We start from the raw sequence: 25,581 nt of genomic DNA, 5'->3' as shown, positions 1-25,581 counted from the left end.
CTGAAAAGCCCTTATGCTTCTTCAGCTGTTTCCCAAATAACATGATTTGGGGAAAGAAATAAGGAGGAAAATAACATTTTTATGGGGGCTTATTATGTGCTGGATACAATGCTAGGACTTTTATATGCATTATCTTATTTCAGCCTTCACAACAACCCTGTGTGGAGGCTGATATGCTTTATATTCTGCAAGTAAGGAATCAGGTTTATGGAGGTCGCCTATACAGGTCATCTCTCTAAGTTCCTACTTTCAACCAAAGTGCAGGCAGAATTTGGTCTTGGTATGTTGGGGGACAAGACTGTACTCTTCCACCATACCTTGCTGGTCAATCTTCTTGGTTACTCCATTCTGAAGATCCTTGGTTTCCTCAGCTACAAAATAGGACTCATTCCCTAACTACCTCAGGAAGAGACTTCAGGTAAGAGTGATGTACCTGAAATTGACCTTCCCCTACCCCAGACTTAGGGTAGGTGGGCTGGTTTTGCCAGTTCTCTGCGTGGGTGAGCAGGCAGACGTGGAGCCAGAGTCTGCAGAACAGTAGAGAGGGCCATAGTGGGTCTCAGCCCATGGATAGGAATGCCAGTGGGAATATCTTGAAGGGCGATTCAGTCAAGTACTATTACCAGCAGCTTTATGGAGACTTGAAGGCTGGGGAAACTCTTCTTCCAGTGGGGATGATGAAACTGAGCTTCCTGCATCATACAGCTGCCTTCACATAGCTGGGTTATTGTATTCTTTATTGACACTAATGGAACTTATGCCCCTTGCCTGTGTCTGTACTATTTCTGTTGTTGTTGTTGATCATCATTGCACTTTTCAAAATGCTCTCTCTACTGACCAAGTAGTTCATAAGAATTAATAGCAATTAATAGGAAATATGTAGGAAACTTCTTCATTAGCATGATGAAGCTAGATGGCAATGTTATTGGTTTGTATGATTTAATCTTCAAAAACCAGTCTACCACAGGGGTGCCTGGGTGGCTCAGTTGGTTAAGCATCTGACTTTGGCTCATGTCATGATCTCACGGCTTGTGAGTTTGAGCCCCACGTTAGGCTCTGTGCTGACAGCTCGGAGCCTGGAGCCCACTTTGGATTCTGTGTTTCCCTCTCTCTCTGCCCCTCCCCAGCTCACGCTATGTTTCTCTCTCTCTCCTTCAAAAATAAATAAAACATCAAAAAAAAAAAAAAAAACCCAAACCAAACCAAAACCAGTAACAGACCAGCATGCCACAGGCAGAAGCAGTTAACATTTCTCTGGAATTTTATAGAAGAAGGAAATTGACGCATAGAACAGGACCATGTAGCTAGCTTTCAGATCCTTTGGGGGAAATTTGCTTTGGAGCCCCAAATTTGAACATTTCACTGTAGGCACAGTGTGGGTTTTAGAGACAGTTCAGTTATCAGTAAAGCATAGTATGTAAGAGTACCCACCATCCATACAACCTTGGGTGAGTTATTTTTATATTCTTTATTATTAAAAAACCCTTTTAAAAATGTTTATTTATTTATGAGAGAGAAAGTGTGAGCAGGAGAGGGGCAGAGAGAAAGGGAGACAGAGAATCCAAAGCAGGTTCCATGCTGTCAGTGCAGAGCCTGATGTGAGGCTCGAACTCATGAACTGTGAGATCATGTCCTGAGTTGAAATCAAGAGTCGAATGCTTAACCAACTGAGCCACCCAGGTGTCCCCTTAGCTTCTTCAAGGTTCTGTTTCTTCATCTCAAAATGGAGATGGTAAAAGGACCTACCCTCAAAGGTTTATTATGAAGACCAGAGAGATTATTATTATGAGCCACTAGGATGATGACTGGCGCATGTTGACTGGCATATGAATGTTTGTTTAGAAAATAAAAATTAGATGGGGCGCCTGGGTGGCGCAGTCGGTTAAGCGTCCGACTTCAGCCAGGTCACGATCTCGCGGTCCGTGAGTTCGAGCCCCGCATCGGGCTCTGTGCTGACTGCTCAGAGCCTGGAGCCTGTTTCCGATTCTGTGTCTCCCTCTCTCTCTGCCCCTCCCCCGTTCATGCTCTGTCTCTCTCTGTCCCAAAAATAAATAAACGTTGAAAAAAAAATTAAAAAAAAAAAAAAGAAAATAAAAATTAGCTTTTGCTACAAGAGAAAATGACCCATGAGACTGTGAGATTTGAATTTCCTTACTCCTTACCCTATTTTTGTCATCAATGACAGCATATTATAGGGCCTTGATATTTTATAGCTTATTGTATAATTTCATGTGCATTATATAATTTTGCCTGCACAGAATTCTGTGGGCTAGGTTCTGTTAGCTCCTTTTGAAGTTAAACATGCTGAGGGTAGGAGACGCAGAGTAATTTGTTTCATCTCATACACCTAGTACACCTCATACACTACTTTCCTACTAGTACTATTGATTGTTATCGTTTGTATGGCACTTCCCTTGTGCCAAGAAGCCTGTTTTTTTTTTTTTTGTAATGTTAACTCTAACTCTCTTAGCAAACCTCTAAGGTATTAAACCCATTTTACAGGTGGCAAAAGTGAGGTGTAGAGGGGTTAAATAACTTGCTTCAACACCCATGACTAAGTAATGGAGTTATCAGAATTCAGAACCAGGTCTGCTTGAGACCAAAACTCTTGTTGCTCCAATGCACTAACTCTTACCTGCCAAAAGAAAAGATGGAGAGGATTCTGGGAAGATGGCGGCGTAGGAGGACGCTGGGCTCACCGCGCGTCCTGCTGATCACTTAGATTCCACCTACACCTGCCTAAATAACCCAGAAAACCGCCAGAGGATTAGCAGAACAGAGTCACCGGACCCAAGTGCAGACGAGAGGCCCACGGAAGAGGGTAGGAAGGGCGGCGAGGCGGTGCGCGCTCCACGGACTGGCGGGAGGGAGCCGGGGCGGAGGGGCGGCTCGCCGGCCAAGCAGAGCCCCCGAGTCCGGCTTGCAAAAGCGGAGGGGCCTGACGGACTGTGTTCAGACAGCAAGCGCGACTTAGCAAGCGCGACTTAGCGTCTGGGAGGTCATAAGTTAACAGCTCTGCTCGGAAAGCGGGAAGGCTGGAGGACAAAGGGAGGGTGAGCTGCGGAGCCCCCGGACGACAGAGCTCAGTTTGGCGGGGAACAAAGGCGCTAGCCAGCGCCATCTCCCCCGCCCATCCCCCAGCCAAAATCCCAAAGGGAACCGGCTCCGGCCAGGGAAATTGCTCGCTCCGCGCGAACACCCAACTCTGTGCTTCTGCGGAGCCAAACCTCCGGCAGCGATTTGACTCCCTCCGGCTGCCACAGGGCCCCTCCTGAAGTGGATCACCTAAGGAGAAGCGAGCTAAGCCTGCCCCCCCTCCCGCCGTGCACCTTGCCTTCCCACCCCAGCTAATACGCCAGATCCCCAGCATCACAAGCCTGGCAGTGTGCAAGTAGCCCAGACGGGCCACGCCACCCCACAGTGAATCCCGCCCCTAGGAGAGGGGAAGAGAAGGCACACACCAGTCTGACTGTGGCCCCAGCGGTGGGCTGGGGGCAGACATCAGGTCGGACTGCGGCCCCGCCCACCAACTCCAGTTATACACCACAGCACAGGGGAAGTGCCCTGCAGGCCCTCACCACACCAGGGACTATCCAAAATGACCAAGCGGAAGAATTCCCCTCAGAAGAATCTCCAGGAAATAACAACAGCTAATGAGCTGATCAAAAAGGATTTAAATAATATAACAGAAAGTGAATTTAGAATAATAGTCATAAAATTAATCGCTGGGCTGGAAAACAGCATACAGGACAGCAGAGAATCTCTTGCTACAGACATCAGGGGACTAAGGAACAGTCACGAGGAGCTGAAAAACGCTTTAAAGGAAATGGAAAACAAAATGCAAACCACCACGGCTCGGATGGAAGAGGCAGAGGAGAGAATAGGTGAACTAGAAGATAAAGTTATGGAAAAAGAGGAAGCTGAGAAAAAGAGAGATAAAAAAATCCAGGAGTATGAGGGGAAAATTAGAGAACTAAGTGATACACTAAAAAGAAATAATATACGCATAATTGGTATCCCAGAGGAGGAAGAGAGAGGGAAAGGTGCTGAAGGGGTACTTGAAGAAATAATAGCTGAGAACTTCCCTGAACTGGGGAAGGAAAAAGGCATTGAAATCCAAGAGGCACAGAGAACTCCCTTCAGACGTAACTTGAATCGATCTTCTGCACGACATATCATAGTGAAACTGGCAAAATACAAGGATAAAGAGAAAATTCTGAAAGCAGCAAGGGGTAAACGTGCCCTCACATATAAAGGGAGACCTATAAGACTCGTGACTGATCTCTCTTTTGAAACTTGGCAGGCCAGAAAGAATTGGCACGAGATTTTCAGGGTGCTAGATAGCAAAAATATGCAGCCGAGAATCCTTTATCCAGCAAGTCTGTCATTTAGAATAGAAGGAGAGATAAAGGTCTTCCCAAACAAACAAAAACTGAAGGAATTTGTCACCACTAAACCAGCCCTACAAGAGATCCTAAGGGGGACCCTGTGAGACAAAGTACCAGAGACATCACTACAAGCATAAAACATACAGACATCACAATGACTCTAAACCCGTATCTTTCTATAATAACACTGAATGTAAACGGATTAAATGCGCCAACCAAAAGACATAGGGTATCAGAATGGATAAAAAAACAAGACCCATCTATTTGCTGTCTACAAGAGACTCATTTTAGACCTGAGGACACCTTTAGATTCAGAGTGAGGGGATGGAGAACTATTTATCATGCTACTGGAAGCCAGAAGAAAGCTGGAGTAGCCATACTTATATCAGACAAACTAGACTTTAAATTAAAGGCTGTAACAAGAGATGAAGAAGGACATTATATAATAGTTACAGGGTCTATCCATCAGGAAGAGCTAACAATTATAAATGTCTATGCGCCGAATACCGGAGCCCCCAAATATATAAAACAATTACTCATAAACAGAAGCAACCTTATTGATAAGAATGTGGTAATTGCAGGGGACTTTAACACCCCACTTACAGAAATGGATAGATCATCTAGACACACAGTCAATAAAGAAACAAGGGCCCTGAATGAGACACTGGATCAGATGGACTTGACAGATATATTTAGAACTCTGCATCCCAAAGCAACAGAATATACTTTCTTCTCGAGTGCACATGGAACATTCTCCAAGATAGATCATATACTGGGTCACAAAACAGCCCTTCATAAGTTTACAAGAATTGAAATTATACCATGCATACTTTCAGACCACAATGCTATGAAGCTTGAAATCAACCACAGGAAAAAGTCTGGAAAACCTCCAAAAGCGTGGAGGTTAAAGAACACCCTACTAACGAATGAGTGGGTCAACCAGGCAATTAGAGAAGAAATCAAAAAATATATGGAAACAAACGAAAATGAAAATACAACAATCCAAACGCTTTGGGACGCAGCGAAGGCAGTCCTGAGAGGAAAATACATTGCAATCCAGGCCTATCTCAAGAAACAAGAAAAATCCCAAATACAAAATCTAACAGCACACCTAAAGGAAATAGAAGCAGAACAGCAAAGGCAGCCTAAACCCAGCAGAAGAAGAGAAATAATAAAGATCAGAGCAGAAATAAACAATATAGAATCTAAAAAAACTGTAGAGCAGATCAACGAAACCAAGAGTTGGTTTTTTGAAAAAATAAACAAAATTGACAAACCTCTAGCCAGGCTTCTCAAAAAGAAAAGGGAGATGACCCAAATAGATAAAATCATGAATGAAAATGGAATTATTACAACCAATCCCTCAGAGATACAAACAATTATCAGGGAATACTATGAAAAATTATATGCCAACAAATTGGACAACCTGGAAGAAATGGACAAATTCCTAAACACCCACACTCTTCCAAAACTCAATCAGGAGGAAATAGAAAGCTTGAACAGACCCATAACCAGCGAAGAAATTGAATCGGTTATCAAAAATCTCCCAACAAATAAGAGTCCAGGACCAGATGGCTTCCCAGGGGAGTTCTACCAGACGTTTAAAGCAGAGATAATACCTATCCTTCTCAAGCTATTCCAAGAAATAGAAAGGGAAGGAAAACTTCCAGACTCATTCTATGAAGCCAGTATTACTTTGATTCCTAAACCAGACAGAGACCCAGTAAAAAAAGAGAACTACAGGCCAATATCCCTGATGAATATGGATGCAAAAATTCTCAATAAGATACTAGCAAATCGAATTCAACAGCATATAAAAAGAATTATTCACCATGATCAAGTGGGATTCATTCCTGGGATGCAGGGCTGGTTCAACATTCGCAAATCAATCAACGTGATACATCACATTAACAAAAAAAAAGAGAAGAACCATATGATCCTGTCAATCGATGCAGAAAAGGCCTTTGACAAAATCCAGCACCCTTTCTTAATAAAAACCCTTGAGAAAGTCGGGATAGAAGGAACATACTTAAAGATCATAAAAGCCATTTATGAAAAGCCCACAGCTAACATCATCCTCAACGGGGAAAAACTGAGAGCTTTTTCCCTGAGATCAGGAACACGACAGGGATGCCCACTCTCACCGTTGTTGTTTAACATAGTGCTGGAAGTTCTAGCATCAGCAATCAGACAACAAAAGGAAATCAAAGGCATCAAAATTGGCAAAGATGAAGTCAAGCTTTCGCTTTTTGCAGATGACATGATATTATACATGGAAAATCCGATAGACTCCACCAAAAGTCTGCTAGAACTGATACATGAATTCAGCAAAGTTGCAGGATACAAAATCAATGTCCAGAAATCAGTTGCATTCTTATACACTAACAATGAAGCAACAGAAAGACAAATAAAGAAACTGATCCCATTTACAATTGCACCAAGAAGCATAAAATACCTAGGAATAAATCTAACCAAAGATGTAAAGGATCTGTATGCTGAAAACTATAGAAAGCTTATGAAGGCAATTGAAGAAGATTTAAAGAAATGGAAAGACATTCCCTGCTCATGGATTGGAAAAATAAATATTGTCAAAATGTCAATACTACCCAAAGCTATCTACACATTCAATGCAATCCCAATCAAAATTGCACCAGCATTCTTCTCGAAACTAGAACAAGCAATCCTAAAATTCATATGGAACCACAAAAGGCCCCGAATAGCCAAAGGAATTTTGAAGAAGAAGACCAAAGCAGGAGGCATCACAATCCCAGACTTTAGCCTCTACTACAAAGCTGTCATCATCAAGACAGCATGGTATTGGCACAAAAACAGACACACAGACCAATGGAATAGAATAGAAACCCCAGAACTAGACCCACAAACGTATGGCCAACTCATCTTTGACAAAGCAGGAAAGAACATCCAATGGAAAAAAGACAGCCTCTTTAACAAATGGTGCTGGGAGAACTGGACAGCAACATGCAGAAGGTTGAAACTAGACCACTTTCTCACACCATTTACAAAAATAAACTCAAAATGGATAAAGGACCTAAATGTGAGACAGGAAACCATCAGAACCTTAGAGGAGAAAGCAGGAAAAGACCTCTCTGACCTCAGCCGTAGCAATCTCTTACTCGACACATCCCCAAAGGCAAGGGAATTAAAAGCAAAAGTGAATTACTGGGACCTTATGAAGATAAAAAGCTTCTGCACAGCAAAGGAAACAACCAACAAAACTAAAAGGCAACCAACGGAATGGGAAAAGATATTTGCAAATGACATATCGGACAAAGGGCTAGTATCTAAAATCTATAAAGAGCTCACCAAACTCCACACCCGAAAAACAAATAACCCAGTGAAGAAATGGGCAGAAAACATGAATAGACACTTCTCTAAAGAAGACATCCAGATGGCCAACAGGCACATGAAAAGATGTTCAGCGTCGCTCCTTATCAGGGAAATACAAATCAAAACCACACTCAGGTATCACCTCACGCCAGTCAGAGTGGCCAAAATGAACAAATCAGGAGACTATAGATGCTGGAGAGGATGTGGAGAAACGGGAACCCTCTTGCACTGTTGGTGGGAATGCAAATTGGTGCAGCCGCTCTGGAAAGCAGTGTGGAGGTTCCTCAGAAAATTAAAAATAGACCTACCCTATGACCCAGCAATAGCACTGCTAGGAATCTACCCAAGGGATACAGGAGTACTGATGCATAGGGGCACTTGTACCCCAATGTTCATAGCAGCACTCTCAACAATAGCCAAATTATGGAAAGAGCCTAAATGTCCATCAACTGATGAATGGATAAAGAAATTGTGGTTTATATACACAATGGAATACTACGTGGCAATGAGAAAAAATGAAATATGGCCTTTTGTAGCAACGTGGATGGAACTGGAGAGTGTGATGCTAAGTGAAATAAGCCATACAGAGAAAGACAGATACCATATGGTTTCACTCTTATGTGGATCCTGAGAAACTTAACAGGAACCCATGGGGGAGGGGAAGGAAAAAAAAAAAAAAAAAAAAAAGGACGTTAGAGTGGGAGAGAGCCAAAGCATAAGAGATTGTTAAAAACTGAGAACAAACTGAGGGTTGATGGGGGGTGGAGGGAGGGGCGGGTGGGTGATGGGTATTGAGGAGGGCACCTTTTGGGATGAGCACTGGGTGTTGTATGGAAACCAATTTGTCAATAAACTTCATATAAAAAAAAAAAATAAAAAAAAAAAAAAAAAAAAAAAAGAAAAGATGGATTTTTGGTTCTTTGGCTGTAAAGGCTCTGGTAACAAGGATTATGTCTTTTCATCTTTATGTTCCCCAATCACTGTGCCTGATACCAAGCCCAGTGTCTGGTGTGGTGAATACAAGCTGATCTAAATGGAATTGGCCCCATGTTGGCCATCTCTCCTCCTTCTAGCTAGGTAAGATGAGTGGCTAGAAACCTGGACCTTGGTTCAGCTGCAGCTTGGTGCCAGGTCTTGACTGAATGTAGTTTCTGAAGTTGTTTAGTTTCTTCTCAATCACTGGATGTCATCAGATATTACTTCCTTTGCTTTTTTTTTGGCTCTTCATTGGGAAACTGCTCAGTGTTATGATTTCGCTCATCCATAGCAGAACAAGGGCTCAGTAATGCAACGATAATTGAATTGTTAAAGGAAACATGCTTTGATGAAATGGAAACCTCAGTTCTTAGCCAATTGAGAACATTCAGAACTGGGGCTGTGGGGAGCACAATGGGTGGATTCAGCTGTGCTATCAATAATTAAAAAGAATTGTAGGGAGAAGTGAGATGGACAGTGTTTAGAGGGGAATGAGGCTCTAAAGTAAACAGTCTTTGGACACTCAATAGGCAAATTGGGCCTCGAAGGCCATGACTCAGGTGGATTGTACCCAAAGGTTGGGTTGAACTTACTCCCTCTTAATTCTCACTTGCACAGTGGAGGATTCTGAGACTTGGATATGGCAGTGGCTAATAAAATCATAAATTGGTAGCAAGTCCTAGGCTGGGACCCAGACTCTTTCATTCTCCTTGAGGGGTTCTTTTCATACAAGATTTGTGATTGATGGCTGTGGGGGGTGATGAGAACACTCTAAGGATAACCCCCATGCCTCTGACTGTAATGCTGAAGGAAGGAGAAAAAGAAGTAAGCGAGAGTATTGTATTTGACAAGTTTATTCATGCTGCTAGTGAGGTATTGGTTTTTATTGTCAAACTGTGTTTCAATGGTGATGTTTCAGTGGAGTCTTTAAGGCAGCCATATTGTAATGCTTTGGAGATGAATGATAATTGAGCTAGTAGACAGAACTAATGTAAATTACAATGTCAATATATTTGGTGAAGGGAATAATCAAGAGGCAAGATGGGTACCAGGAGGGGCAAATGAGAGTTTGTTTGTTTTTAGGGATCTCTAAGACATATGCTTATTTGTAGGCTGAGGAGAAGAAGCCAGAGTGGAAGTAATTGAGAACAGGTATTAGAGGGGATGGCAGATGGAGCACAGTCCTGGAAGAATTCTGGTCCAGAGGGCAATGGGCTAGCTCTGGAGGTGAGGAGATGGACAAACAAGCAAAGGAAATAAGAAAGCATGAGTACTTTGTTTTCTATTTTTATGTTGGAGAGAGAGAGTGCACACATGCACTTGTATGAGTGGGAGGAGGGGGACAGAGAGAGAGAGAGAGAGAGAATCTTAAACAGCCTCCACACTCAGTGTGTGAGCCCGATGTAGGGCTCAATCCCACAACTCTGAGATCATGACCTGAGCGAAATCAACAGTCCAGCACTCAGTCAACTGAGCCAACAGGCACCCCAGCATGAGTACTCTTATATTTAAATTTAGAGGAGGAGGGGCATATGGCATTAGTGTTGAAAGTCTTTCCTCTTCTCTGTGAAGTAGGAAATATTCATTGATAAATTGGGTTGGACTTTAATAAGGTTTGTACCACTCATGGGAATTAAGATCAGACAAATGTTCACGTAAGAACATAAAGATAAGGAATAATATATGAGTTAGACAAATTCTCATTTGTCTTTTGGAAGTGAAGTGTGAACAGAAGGGATAATACCTGGCTTTTCTAATTGTTTTGTCTCATTTGGGAACAGAAGTGAGCAGTTGGTCTTGAGCCAGGATGCTTATGGATGTGTACACGTAACTGATGTTTTTGCATGCTTGCTAAACCTACCAGAAAACTGCCTCCTGCCAAATTATTACTGTTCCCTGATCAATCTGGCTCCTAATCTGTCTAGACCACTGGGGTGTATTCCCACCCTCTGCTACAATGCAGCCACCTCTGAGATGTAGTGTGACATCTTATGACAGAGCCAGGAAATTCTTCTTCTGGAAAGGATGAGGCTGATGAAACCGTGTTTCTGGGCTGGAATCTCTGTCTCCCCTAGGACTGAGAAGAGTGTGGATATCTGCTTGTCCTTTTCTGAGCCCTCTGCCCATTGTGCCTTGATTTCAGCCACATGTCACAAGGTGCCCAGTCAGATTTGATCTGAGAAGCTTATAAAGCCTGAGTGTTGCAGTAGAAAGAGTTTCAGTTTGGAGACATATGCCTGGGTGTAAGTCCTGGCTGCATTGTGAAAGACCTGAGACTCTAGTGGAGACTCATTTGACCTGTGTGTCAGCATGCTTCCCAGTGAAAGGTGATGATGGTGTCTCCTTTGGTTAGTACAAAGGTTCATTGAGCAGATTATATAGGTCAGTGAATAGAAAAAATGATATGTAAGATAAAGTGCTTTTAATAAGAAGTGGGGGAGGGAGCAGTTGTTTACCGACTGCCATTTGTGTGCCAGATGTCACACTATGTGCTTCACTTTCATGGTCACATTTCATCTTGTGGGAAAAACTCTGAGTTAGTTTTATTATCCCAACTTCATAGGCGATGAAACATACCCAAGTGTGGGGTGATCCTTTGTCCTTTTTGCTTGGGACAGTCCTGGGTCATACCTATTGTTTCAGAATAATCATTAATAAACCTTTCTTTCACTGTCAGAAACTTGGGATACAGATTATATGGTCACTCTGTGTGAGGGTGAGGGCCTGAGGTCAGATAAAATCCTGCCTTTCTTCCTTTGCAGGTGTAGGTGGGAAGGATTTCCTTGGCACAATTTTGTGTTCTCGCTCTGCCCTGCAGTCAGGCTGTACTCCTCTGCCTCAAGGGCAGGAGAGAGAGTTTCTGCTAATCTGCTTAACCCTGCCTTGTATACTCTTAGCAAGGTCAGTTCATCCAAGAGTAAACGTCAAGAAATGAAGCTATAGTAGGAGAGAACCATTAGTTAGACATTTGTTGGATTGATTGATTGATTGGTTGATTGAATTGATTCATTCATTCATTTTCTCATTTACTGACTGCTTACTATTTGTAAGACCCAGTGGCAGATAAAACAGAAGAAGCTGAACACCACACAAATCCTGTCCTCAAGAAACTTGCAGGGTGTGTGTGTGTGTGTGTGTGTGTGTGTGTGTGTATGTGTACGTGCATGTGCACCTGTCTGGCTTAGTTGGTGGAGCATGTGACTCTTTTTTTTTTTTAAGTTTATTTATTTATTTTGGGAGGCAGAGTGTGCACACAAGTGGGGGAGGGGCAGAGAGAGGAGAGAGAGCATCCCAAGCAGGCTCTGCAATGTCAGTGTGGAGTTCGATGTGGGTCTCGAACTCCCAAGCCGATGAGATCATGACCTGAGCCGAAGTCAGATGCTTAACTGACTGAGCCACCCAGGCACCCCTGGAGCATGTGACTCTTAGTCCCAGGATCATGAGCTGAAGTCCTACATTGGGCGTAGAGCCTACTTTAAAAGAAAAAAAAAAAAACAACAAAAAAAACAAAGATATTTGTATGTTAACTAACTGGAATTTAAATAAAAACTTGAAAAAAAATTAAAAGAAGCTTGCAGTCCAAAGGACAGATGCAGTGAATTGAGATGCCAGGCTGAAAGTGCACAGTTTAGGGGACTGGTCAGGGATTGCATCATTAGGAGTTGACAAGAAAGACTACTTCCTGCTTACAATAATTTGGATAAGTTTCTTATAGGAGTTAGCCTTAAGACTAACTTTGAAGATTTGGTAGGATGGGAGCCCACACACAACAGGGGAAAGGGCTCTCAGATGGATCACCAAAAGCAAGGCAGGAAGGACATCTTAAAATCAGGTGCTAGGAGCAGTTCAATTTTATTAAAATAAAGATAATTATTATTTTATTAAAATTTATAATTTTATTAAAATTAATATAAGTAGTCTTTATTTACTTTCCCTAGTAAAGTGAGTAAAGTGAGATTAGTAAAGTAAGAATGGGGAAAGTTAACTGAGAATATTTGATTGGGTTTACATCATGGATGCATGAATTCTGGACTAAAAAAACTTAAACTTTAATCTGTTTATAGCAGATACACATATAAAATACATTACTTAACTTATCTATTTCTATTGTTTTAAGTTTATTTATTTTGAGAGAGACAGAGAGAGCGAGTGAGTGAGCAGAGAGAAAGGGAGAGAGACAGAATCCCAGGTAGCCTCCGCGTTTTCAGTGTCGAGGCCAATGTGGGGTGTGAACTCATGAACTGTGAGATCTGAGCCGAAGTTGAGTGCTTAACTGATTGACCCACCCAGGAACCCCTTATCTACTTCTATTTGTAGCAGGAGAGCGAAATGATCAAATATGGTAGTTTAGTGGGGATGGTATCAGGTCAAAGGAGACTAAAGGCACGGAGAGTATTGCTGAGTGTGTTGTTTCAATAAGAAAATCTGTCTATGAAAAGACAATCGTAAAATTAATCTCAATTTAAAATTTTGCAGGGTATGGCAATTTTTGTTTATATACACACAGACTACGAGATACAGAGTATGGTGTTCTTAAGTGTAATGGCTGCTGAAGAGATATTTAATGGTGTGACCCAGGAAATATTATGGAGCTGTAAATGAGGATTTTTTTTTTTTTTTAATTTAGACTCTGAGTAGGAAAGGAATTTTTGAAGCAAAAGAGGATTGAGCTCCCACACCATCCACAGTGTAGAGAACACTGGTGAGGACGGAGAGATGGCAGCTGCTAAAAGGACAAGAATATAGAATTCCCAGGTCAGAGAGACACAGAGCTGGCTATAGCTTCCCTCAGCCATTCTGATTAACAAGCTTAGCAGTGGTCCTCAAAAACTTTGCTTGACATCAACAGTAAATCTTCATGAAAACAGTCAAAATGGTAACAGTGCAATCGGTTTCTTAAGAACCTAACAGCGGAAATAAAACCTAATAGCCGTTCTATACATCTGTTAGTTAGAATAAGAGTAGAGGGAACTGAAGACCATATTTGACCCAAGACCCCAATGATAAAGTTTTGGGAACAATGCATTCTTTCTGAAAATTGCTAGAATTCCAGTCTTTGGAGATTGTACACAGACAATAAGAGCTTTGTATTTTGTAGAAATAGCCAGACTTCTTTGGTAACCACTGAACTGAAGAGTTCAGTAATGTATTAATTTAGTAATGTATTAATTAGTAATGTATTAATTTAAAGCCCAATTTTAGTAATCTTTCATAGCTCAGTAAGTAACTAGGACGTAGTCCTTAGATATGTGTGGATATGAAAACCTATGGAATAGTTTAATATTTGCCAAGTAGAAATAGTTCATTCATTGCTCATTAGGGGCCACTTTGGAGTGAAACATGCTGCCAGCATTTCTTACAGCAATTTAGAGGGAACTGCTGCCATCATAGAAATCAATTGTAAAGACTCAGTAATTTGATCAAGAGTATTAGCAATAAGATTTAGAAATGATGGTCCTAGAGATTAAAAAAAAAACCACTTCTCCAACCTAGGTCAAATCATATGAAAGAAACAATCAATGTCAGCCAAAGAGCTGACACCAAAGAGCATCTAGACCTGCAGGGCACAGTGATCTAGACACTGTGATGTCCCTGGAGCCAGTCTGAGTGGGGATTTTCCCCAGCCACATGCAGGGCCTTGGGGACTGAAATCAGGACCTATTATATGTCCCATAATAGAGCAACCAAATGTAGCTCATTTCAGAGCATAGGCTTGGCCATACTCAACAAAAATCTTGCCTCTTCATGAAACTATAATCTGAAAAAACAAAATGAAACAAAACAGCTCTGCTCTTGTAATACAGTAGAAGCCCTCTTATCAGATATGATTGGGACCAGCAGTTGATTGGTGTTTTTGACAAGTTGGTTAAAGTGGGGATAAAATGATACACATATACCATAAACACTTTATTTTAATGTAGACCACATACATGTACATGCCTTTGCCAGTCTTTTGATGTTGGGCCAAAACTTTTTTTTGGGGGGGGTGGTTCACTGACTGTAGTCATTTTTCTTCCATAAACCGTAGCCATGATGCACAATCTACAATTGGACTTCTGCTTTCTTTAATGTAGAGTAGGAACTTAAAAACATTTGTGAAGCAACTTGGGTGTAATATCTTTCTAGACTTTTATGATTTTTACTCCAATTATTGTTATCTTGCCCACACCTATTTCCAAAGCCATTTACTTAGTGACTCATCCATATTGAGTCTTTTCAAAGTATTCAAATAGTTTTTCATAAAAGTAGCTCTTTTTCAAAGTTTTATTTAAATTCTAGTTAACATACAGTGCAATATTGGTTTCAGTAGAATTTAGTGATTCATCACTTACATATAGCACCCAGTGCTCATCGTAACAAGTGCCCTCCTTAATAGCCATCACCCATCTAGCCACCCACCTCCCTCCATCAAACCTCAGTTTATTCTCTATCTGTAAGAGTCTCTCTTTGTTTGTTTCCCTCTCTCTTTTTCCCCATCCCATATGTTCATCTGTTTTGTTTCTTAAATTCCAGATATGAGTGAAATAATATGGTATTTGTCTTTCTCTGCTGACTTATTTCACTTAACATAATACACTCTAGCTCCATCCATGTCATTGCAAATAGCAAGACTTTGTTCTTTTTGAGGGCTGAGTAATATTCCAATATATATGTATACCATATCTTCTTTATCTATTCATCAATCAATGGACATTTGGGCTCCTCTATAGCTTGGCTATTGTTGATAGCGCTGCTATAAACATTGGGTTGCATGTGCCCCTTCGAATCTGTATTTTTGTATCTATTGGGTAAATACCTAGCAGTGCAATTGCTGGATCATGGAGTAGTTCCATTTTTAACTTTTTGAGGAACCTCTATGCTGTTCTCCAGAGTGACTGCACCAGTTTGCATTCCCACCAATAGTGCAAGAGGGTTCCCCTTTCTCTGCATCCTTGCCAACACCTCTTGTTTCTTGTGTTGTTAATTTTAGCCATTCTGACAGGTGTGAGGTGGTATCTCATTGTGGTTTTGATTTGCATTTCCCTGATGATGACTGATGTTGGGCATTTTTTCATGTGTCAGCCACCTGGATGTCTTCTTTGGAAAAGTGTCTATTCATGTCTTCTGCCCATTTTTCACCAGGATTATTTGTTTTTTTGGTATTGAGTTTGGTAAGTTCTTTATAGATTTTGGAAACTAACTTTTTATCCAATATGTCATTTGTAAATATCTTCTCCCATTCCTCAGGCTGCCTTTTAGTTTTTTTGATAGTTTCCTTCAATAAAAGCAACTCTTTATACATTCAGATTTTATTAGATTCCAAAAATAATTAAATTATGTCGTTTTACTGGTAAGTACAATTGGCATAAATGCACTTGGATGCATATCCAGATGACTCTTCGTAAGCCAACATCAGACTGGTGGAGGGCTTGGGGGAGTAGTCTGCTGTCTATTCTGTGTGCTTTAGGTGTCTGTCCATATGTTTTACAGAAAGATTGGATAGTATGATTAACTTAGCAAGGAGGCTAAATGGAGGGCATCAGATAAGTATAGGTCCCTGTACTTGTTATGTGTCTCTGCCTAAAACCTTAAAGATCCTAGTGCCAGGAGTGGGCAACCTGGATGAGTCCCCCTTACTGCTTTACTGAAGTTTGGGAAAGACTATTATTCCTGTCTGGGTGAGTGGCATGTTATAAACGTTGTGATTTTTAACTGCTAAGTGGAAAGTTTCTTGAGGTCTTCATATTCCTTTAATATCCTTAGGTCTTGGCTGAGGGCTCTGTAAATTATAGGTGCTTGGCATGTGTTGTTTTGATGATTGAGTGACTTCCAAATACCTCTCACTTAAAAGTAAATTTTCAGAATTTTTTTTTTAATAGCTTTAAGAATTGAAGTGATGATCTCATTATCCCCATGTTATGGGTGAAATAACAGAGGCCAAAATGTCAAGGGATTTAGCCATGATCACCAGGCAGGGTAAGTGAAGGAGGTGGGAATGCCTTCAGTTTGACTTGCCTCACCAGTTATGTAACAGCAGTGCCTCTCAGTAGCAGAAGTCACACATGGCCTACCCTGGGTTTGAGCCTGACATTGTCGGTTACCTGCTGTGTGACTATGGACAAATAACGTGCTATCCAGTGTTTCTGAGCTTCACCTTATTTACAGGTGAGCTAGGGATAAGAAGAGTTAGCTTGCAGAGTATTAGGAGGACTACATGGGATACTGTAGGCAAAGTGCTCGGCATACTGCCTTGGCACAGAGTTGATGCTTAATAAAAGGTGGCAGGTTTTTTTTTTTGTTGTTGTTTGTTTTTGTAATTAATAAATAACAATGTTTCAGTGCTGATCTAAAAGTGACTATCCAGTCTTCCTGAGACTTCAGTGGATCATAGACCATTGTCCTGTTCCCTTACTTTCCCAGGTCATTCGGAGTTGTGCTATTTTTGACTGAAACTTGCATAAATTTCCTTAATTTCTACACATTGCAAAGAGCTGGAACACTTTATTTCTCAGCAGCTGGAGCCTTTTTGGTGGCTCCTGGCAGGTCTGCAAGCATGGTAGTGCCTACTGGAAAAATGAGGTTCATCCGTAGCCTGGAAAGGTTAGGTTGAAGTAGTTGTTTGTGACAAGTAAAGAGACTACAGCTGAATTAAACTTAACTTTGCTATTTATGTTTTTCTAGGGCATTGTGAAAATAGAAACCAAAAATGTTGTGCAATGAGAAAATACAAGCATGAAGCCCAAGCAGGAAGTTAAAGACAATGAAAACACCAGTTCTTGTTCCATCCCTGGGAAAACAAACAAGCAACAAGCAAATCAACCACCACTGGAAAGCTTTAGAGTATACCCAAGAGAAATGTTTGCTTATGGACAAAGCCCAAACTCCTCAGAACTATACATCATGCCCTTTGTGATTTGGTCCCATCCCAGTCATGTCCCATGATTAGCCCTCCCTTCTCACTCTCTCTTCCCCAAGTGTGTGGTGCTTTAACCAAAGCAAGCCATTATCCTAAAAACCCATTGTATGCTTTCAAGCTTCTATGAGGTTGTGACTTCTACCCAAAGGCTCCTCCTTTTTTTTTTTAAGGCTCCTCCTCCTTATTTCTATCTGGTGAACACCCCTTACTCTTCAAATGAAATCTTCACTCTGCATCTTTTTCTAAACACCTTCACTCCTACCCTCAAATATTTCAGTGAAAAGTTAGTCATCCCACGATTGATAATCAGTAGCCTATTATATACGCTTATACTCTGCATACTCTATTCTTTATCATTTTCCTCCTCCTTCTCCTCCTCTTTCTTTCTCCTCTCCTTCTTCTTCTTTTTCTTCTTCTAGTATCTGTTTTTATTCTAGAACTGGTAGCTACCAGACATATGTGACTCTTTAACTTTAAATCTAAATTAATTAAAATTAAATAAAATTTCCATTCCCTAGCCACATTTTAAATGTTCAATAACTACATTTGGCTATAATGTCTACTGTGTTGGATAGTGCAGATATTGAATATTTCCATTATTGCACAAAGTTCCAATGAGTGAAGCTGTGCTAGAGTATAAGCTCCTTGAAGTTTGGGACCATGTCAAAGTTACTTCTCCATATGTAGAAACGAACCACACGTCTGGAGGTTAATGAAAGCTTGAGAGAATGAATGAAACTTAGCTAAGATTGTGGACTCTGATAGGAGGCTTGAATTCCCAGTGTCTACGCTTTTCGAGAAAAGTGCCAACTATTCCCTTCAAATGTTCCAAAGCGTATCAAATGAACAAATTTCCAGGATAGAAGCAGAAAAAGATGATTTTGGTAGGCTCTTGCATTCCTACTTTAATAATACTTTTCAAATGCATTTTCCAAAGGTGGTAGTATCTTGAACAAAATAAGAGCGAATGGAAGGGAAAACAAAGGCAGGTTTTTACCTTAGATGGATGTCATTTATAATCCCACATCTGTTCTAAGAGGCTCATTTGTGGGGAGAAGCTTTTGAAATCCTGAAACCTTGTTTTGACAGTTGGTCACTGAGGTGGCTGAATGTATCTTTGCCAAAATTCTCATAATTTTTGAGGGAAGCAAAATATGCCTCCATTCTATGAAGGAGACAGAACATTAAATGGATTCATTCTAAGCTTTTGAGACAAAGGCTTTTGAATCCTTTGCAGAGGTAGTGAAATTAGGATCAATGTAGCATATGATATCATTAAGAATCAGCTTCCATGCCAATTCATGTTAGGCCATTTAAAAATATTGCTCCTCTTTCCAAGATGATACTAATGTCATGGGACCTAGAAAGATCACATGGGTCCTAGAGCTAATTAGCCATCAACTCTGACTAGAACCTCAGTTTTCTAACTTCAAGCTCAGAGCTCTTTTCATTATGCAAGAATTTTCTTACTTACCTGGATCACCTGGATGCTCTTATTAAAAATAGCCAGACTTGCTGAATCAAAATCTACAGATTGGGAGTCTGAGAATTTGTATTTTTACCAAGTGTCCAAGGTGGTTTACTATATATTAAAATAAAAGGTATCAATTCCCTTTGGGGTTAAAAATCTCATTTTAATATATGTGGATCTTGCATATAAAATATCTTACCATTCAGTCACCTGGTTGGTTATATAATTTTATTATTTAATCTTAAAGATCTTACTGTTTAATCACCTGGGATTTAGAGTTGGGTCTGATTATTTCACACAGGTACAGAGTCGCAGGCTCTGAGTTAAAAGAGATGTTGAAATCATTTCCTCTCATTCTCACTGGACACAGGACTTATTACTATACCATCCCTGGCAGAGGGTCAAGTAACTATTAATTGATTAGCTTCATTCCTCTATGCAGAAACTTCTTGCATTGCTGGGTTGTTTCTCTTATTAGAAAGCACTTTGTTCTGTTGAGCTAAAATCTACCTCCATCTTGGTCTGGTTAGGACTTCCAGCGCAATAAGGAATGTGATTTAGTGTCCTAAGGAGTTGGCTCTCCTGGCTGGAGGGAACTTAGAGATCACATGGTTGAATCTTTTCATTGTTCAGATAAGGAAACTGACATACATTTTTTTCAACATTCATTTAACAAATAATTTGTTGTGCGCTTATTCTTTGGCAAGCCCCAGACCATGGGGACCCAGGAATAAAAGTGGACTTGAACGTTGCTGTCCTGGAGGTTACAGCCTGTGAGGAAGACAGATACTGGTTAAATTACCACAGCAGTATGTCATTTAGCAACACCCTGATAAATGCTATGGAGGAAATAAAGAGTAGACAGGATATCTAATGGGGGCCTGTCTGATTTGGGGGTCAGGGAAAGCATCCCGAGTGAAGCTATCCCTGAGATGGTCAAAAGAGTGGAGAACGGATGAGGGCAGGGAGGAGCCTTTTAGGTTGAGGAACAGCATCTGCAAAGGCTGTGAATAAGGAGGGCAGGAGTTTGAGACAATGAAAGGCTGGAGCTCAGGGAACAGTGGGGAGATAGGTGGGATGAAACTCGAGTAGGGGCCAGAGGTCTTTTGTGCCATGGTAAGGATTTGGTCTTTATCTGAGGGCTAAATGGGGAGCCATGACAAGCTTGCGTTTTTAAGGGTCAATTGGGCTGTAGTGCAATTCTTGAATTAGAGGCCAGTCTGAGTGGGTGTGGACACCGGTGATGAATGAAGAACTTACTGCACACATTTAGGTGAGAGACAAGGGTGAGAGGATTAAGGTTTTGGTAGTGGATGGAGAGGAGTGGTCAGATTTGAGACATACTCAGGAGGTAGAAGTAAAACTTGTGATAGATTGCATTTCTGGGGTAAGAGAGGGTTTTTATTTTTATTTTTTATTTTATTTTTTTATTTTAATTTTTTTTAAATATAATTTATTGTCAAATTGGTTTCCATACAACACCCAGTGCTCATCCCAACAAGTGCCCTCCTCAATGCCCATCACCCACTCTCCCCTCTCCCCCACCCCCACCAACCCTCAGTCCGTTCTCAAGGAGAGGGTTTTAAGAAAGGAGGGGTCAAGAGATCCAGATAGAGGGGAAATGACTTATCTAAGACCAGCTAATTACAAAGCAGAAAAAAGGGGTGAAGACTAATGATCTTAACATCAGGATGTGGGTCAGGATGCTACATAGTATGAAGGGATTGGACTTTGGCAGTAAGCACCCAGCTTTGAATGCTGGCCATGCTACTGGTAAACTGATTTTCAGTAATTTCTTCTACCTCTCTGAGATGGGGATGAGGTTGATAAACATATTGCTTTCACAGGGGACTTGTAGAATATTAAATGAGATGTTCCTGAAGTAGCTAGTATGGTGCCCAACACATACCAGACACCCAAATAAATGGTAACCTACCTGAGGTTATTGTTTGTATTACTAATAGCTTTTATATCTTCCTTGAGTTTTCTTTAGGCCCACTTTCTTTGCCTCTTTTTTATATGTCATATTTCCAAAATCCTTTCACTTCCCCAAATACTAATGGAATGTAGTCTTTGTATCAGACATTCCACAGGGCTTCAGTTACACAATATTAAAAACTGTGGCACTTACAACAAACAGAATAAATACAATACTGAATTGTGTAATAGTTGCGTATCATGTAGATTTTGCCTCCGATGACCAGGAAAGACTTCCTAAGCTGATGTTTAGGTCAGCCTTGAAGGATGAATATTTTTCAGTTCGAGAAGAAGCAGAAGATGGTAGTGGTGTAGGAGGTGATGGTGAGGCATTTTATTGAGAAGGAACACCAAGTAGAAAAACACAGAGGCATGAGAAAGCCTCTTCTTCCCTGAAGCCCTGCAAGATCAGCATGGCTGAAGATTTCTTATGGCTGAGTGGCAGAATGTGTCATTGAAAAGATAGACAGGGATTTGACTGTAGAAGAATTTGTAGGTCAAGTTAATATCTTGAACTGTATTCTGTAGATACTCGAGAGACACTGAAGCTTTTTAAGCTGAGTGGCATAATCAGAGTTGTATTTAAAGGAGGTCATTCAAGAGATTATTCGTGTTTTTGTTTTTGTTTTTTTCCCCTGTAGTGAGTCATTGTGAGTAGTCCCTCTAGAAGGGTTGATACTACAATTACTAGAGAAATACGACTTAGAAATAGGTAGCCTTCCTCACAAGGCTGTCTAGGAATAAGGAATTTAATATGATTTTGTGTGGTTTTTGAGTGTTTCCATGAAAAGCCTGCCCAGTCCTCTGGGGTTGATCACTGGGAAAGAAAGGGAATGATGGGTATGGATCCCTATGGTGGTAGGTGTGGGACGAGTACTAACCAGTGCAGATGGAGCTCAAACAATTAACTGGGGACATAAACATGTGATCACACTTGTGCCCATGTGGATAAGTGCACATAGGGGTACTTGTATTTGTCAAGACCAAGATCATCTGGTGTATTTCCCGGCAATCTAGAAAGAATAGAGGAGAGAATGTGTTCTTCTAACTGCTCATAGCATCTGAAAGAAGGGATGTTTATCTCTTGATTTTCCCTCTTGAAACAGAATTTATTTAACTAATTTACAAATAAGAGTCTTAAGAGATTTATAATGAGTGTTCTTTATCTGCTTTTACTCTTTTCTGAGCACCAGAATCTCAATGATCTTAGCCAGGTGTGTCCTGCTCAAGTATCTGTATATAAAAGATACTCAGAGTGGTGCTTTATGAAGAAGACAAAAAGGCTTGTTGACAGTGCTTTAACTTTCATTCTAAAATAAGGACAGTACATAAATACAGAGTACAACCAATATACTTCAAAGAACCCAGAGGTTCCAATATGCATTTGATTCTTTTGCCCTGAAGTTGCTTAGGAGATCATTCTGGTTTCATCTGAATTTTCCTCCAACATGTCCCAGATTGATTAGTTTCACCAATCTAATCTGTACCATTTGGGTTCAGAGTCATTTTATCTTTTTTTTTAAAAAGTTTTTATTTAAATTCCAGTTAGTTAACATACAGTGTAATATTAATTTCAGGTGTACAAAATAGTGATTCAGCACTTCCGTACAGCTTTCAATGCTCCTCACAACAAGTGCTCTCCTTAATCCCCATCGTCTGTGTAATCCACCCCTCAACCCCCTCGCTTTTATCTTGTTAACCTTGAATGTCTTCATGAAGTTTGCTTTTGCCTTTCCACCCTCAATTTTTTTCCCCCTTTGGTGGCTGGATTCTCTCTGTTCTGATCACATTGACGTTTTAAAATTCCTTTGGTTAAACTTTCTTTCTGTGGCGTTGGAACTGAATATACTTTTTCCTATTTGCACAACACCCTGACAGTTCCCCCATAATGCTTTAAGCATCCCCTAGACAATGTGAATTTACCATCACTATTTTTAAATTACTTCATTCCCAGTTTAGGGTAGGGTATACTTTTGTTCATGTTTAGTATTGATTCAGGGGTCTGTCTCATTGAACTCAGTAAATTATTGTCATAAATTGGGTATAACCATCCTTGCTATCCAACCTTCAAATGCTGGAGCTAATAATACTTCTCCATCACTGCCTCATCTCTTTAGGAACTTACCAAAAGTTTCTTTCAACGGTAGTTAAACATTTCTTTTTAAGCAACAATGCTGGAATTGGCATTTCCTAAATAAAGTATAGTGGTAAAGGGCATTGCCTAACATTTGTGAGAAAAGGGTTGTTTCTCACAACATTCAGCAAGCCTGAGTTTTGTTGTTGTTTGTACAAGTTGACCTTTGAGAAGCATCCTGAGAAGGATGGTCAAATACCCATCAGTGTTTGGATCAATATTTTGGAGTCCTTTTTGCTGTCATTTCCATTTGCTTTCTCTATGATCCATTGTCTTTGGCGTTAAACTCTTGCTATTTCTTTATAATCTTAGCCATACACTTTTAGATTTGATGCTTATATATGGTCTATGATTATCAGGTTTGATTCACAAGTTTGGGCATATATTCTTTCTGGGGCCCTCCCTTGTTTGCATCTCTTCTATAGTTTACTTTCCTCAGCCAGTCCCCATGGAGTCTAATTTCTGGGAATTTAATCCCAATTTTGGGAGCAGAAGGGACCAAAATAGGATTTTTTAAAATGTTTATTTATTTTTGACAGAGAGAGAGAGAGACAGACAGACTGTGAGTGGGGGAGGGGCAGAAAGAGAGGGAGACACAGAATCTGAAGCAGGCTCCAGGCTCTGAGCTGTCGGCACAGAGCCTGACGCAGGGCTTGAACTCATGAACCATGAGATCATGTCCTGAGCCAAAGTCGGACACCCAACCGACTGAGCCACCCAGGTGCCCCAAAATAGGATTTAAGAAAGAGAGAAATTTGGGAATTTGGTCAGTGGGGGATGGGTAGCTGAAACAAACAGGAGCAATATTTGAAGTGAGATGAAATGAAACACAAAAATCTAAAAATATTGGTTGACAATAACCTTCAGTTAACTGAAAGATCAATTAACCAGACTTTCCATCCCTCAAACATTTCCATTAACTTTGAAAAAATTCTAAACAAAATCATTAAAAAAAACAAAACAGATGGATGAGGTCTGGGACTTCAAAAGAGGCAAAGTTTAATACAAGATTTTAATGGGACCCACCTGACAAAACAAAGACAGGATTTGAACGTGTACTGTTGGAAATAAAGAGACAAAGAAATAGAGGCACACAGTACAATGTCTGTTGGGCTGCAAGAGCTTAAACTAACCTCTAATGCAATTTATAAAGTACCAAACCATGCACAGGACCTAGAAGACCTGCTTGGAATTAACTTCTGATGTTGCTGACTTCAAAGGCAATCAGGATGTAGACCCCAAGGAGGCAAATCTTCCTATAATAATATAGGAGGCATATTTCATGGCCAAGGAACCAGGAAAAGAGTTCATTGCTGTAGATCAGACAAGAAAAATGAAGTATTTTTCTGCATTGGGGAAGATAGTTTTCCAAATTACTTGCCAGGTCCTAAAGCAGAACCTTCAAACCCCATTTGCTGAACCTGAGGGTTAGAGGCCATATAAGGGAGGTGATGTCATTACCAAAAGTCAGCAGCCAAAACCTCGATTTTTACTGTCTTTTCTCACAGTAAACCTTAGGGTTTAACCAGTTATTGCACAATCAACTACAAGACATAATGGGACCTCAGTGGGAAGAAGATTCAGGCTCTGTTGAGCTATGTCTAGAATCATAACCAGACTGTAGGACTGACCCCAAACACATTACCTAAAAATAATTTAAACTTGCTTCCATCTGGGCTAAACTTACAGCCAAAGGTATTCAATCTGACAGCAGAGCGTGACAGCAAGTATTTGTAGCAAGTAGTGATTTTACTCAGTTCATGGGCACAGCTATGGTTATAGATGGTCTGTTGATTTTGGGACAGGACATCAGCCAACTGCTTAGAAAGGAAGCAGGCACCAGCCTCCAGGAAGATGATGCTGGCCAAAATTAGGTAGAACGTCAAGGCCACAGACCAGTAGCCAGTGTTTTGTTTTTTCTTTATTCCAAAAATTTTTAATATAATTTATTGTCAAATTGGTTTCCATATAACACCCAGTGCTCATCCCAACAAGTGCCTTCCTCAATGCCCATCACCCACTTTCCCCTCTCCGCCCCCCCATCAACCCTCAGTTTGTTCTCTGTATTCAAGACTCTCTTATGGTTTGCCTCCCTCCTTCTCTGTTTGTAACTTTTTTTCCCTTCCCCTCCCCCATGGTCTTCTGTTAAGTTACTCAGGATCCACATAAGAGTAAAAACATATGGTATCTGTCTTTCTCTGACTGACTTATTTCACTTAGCATAATACCCTCCAGTTCCATCCACGTTGCTGCAAATGCCAGATTTTATTCTTTGTCATTGCCAAGTAGTATTCCATTGTATATATAAACCACATCTTCTTTACCCATTCGTCAGTTGATGGACATTTAGGTTCTTTCCATAATTTGGCTATTGTTGAAAATGCTGCTCTAA

This window comes from Lynx canadensis, chromosome D4 (genome assembly GCF_007474595.2).
Source record: "Lynx canadensis isolate LIC74 chromosome D4, mLynCan4.pri.v2, whole genome shotgun sequence".
NCBI lineage: Eukaryota > Metazoa > Chordata > Mammalia > Carnivora > Felidae > Lynx > Lynx canadensis.
Note: the sequence above shows the minus strand (reverse complement) of the source record.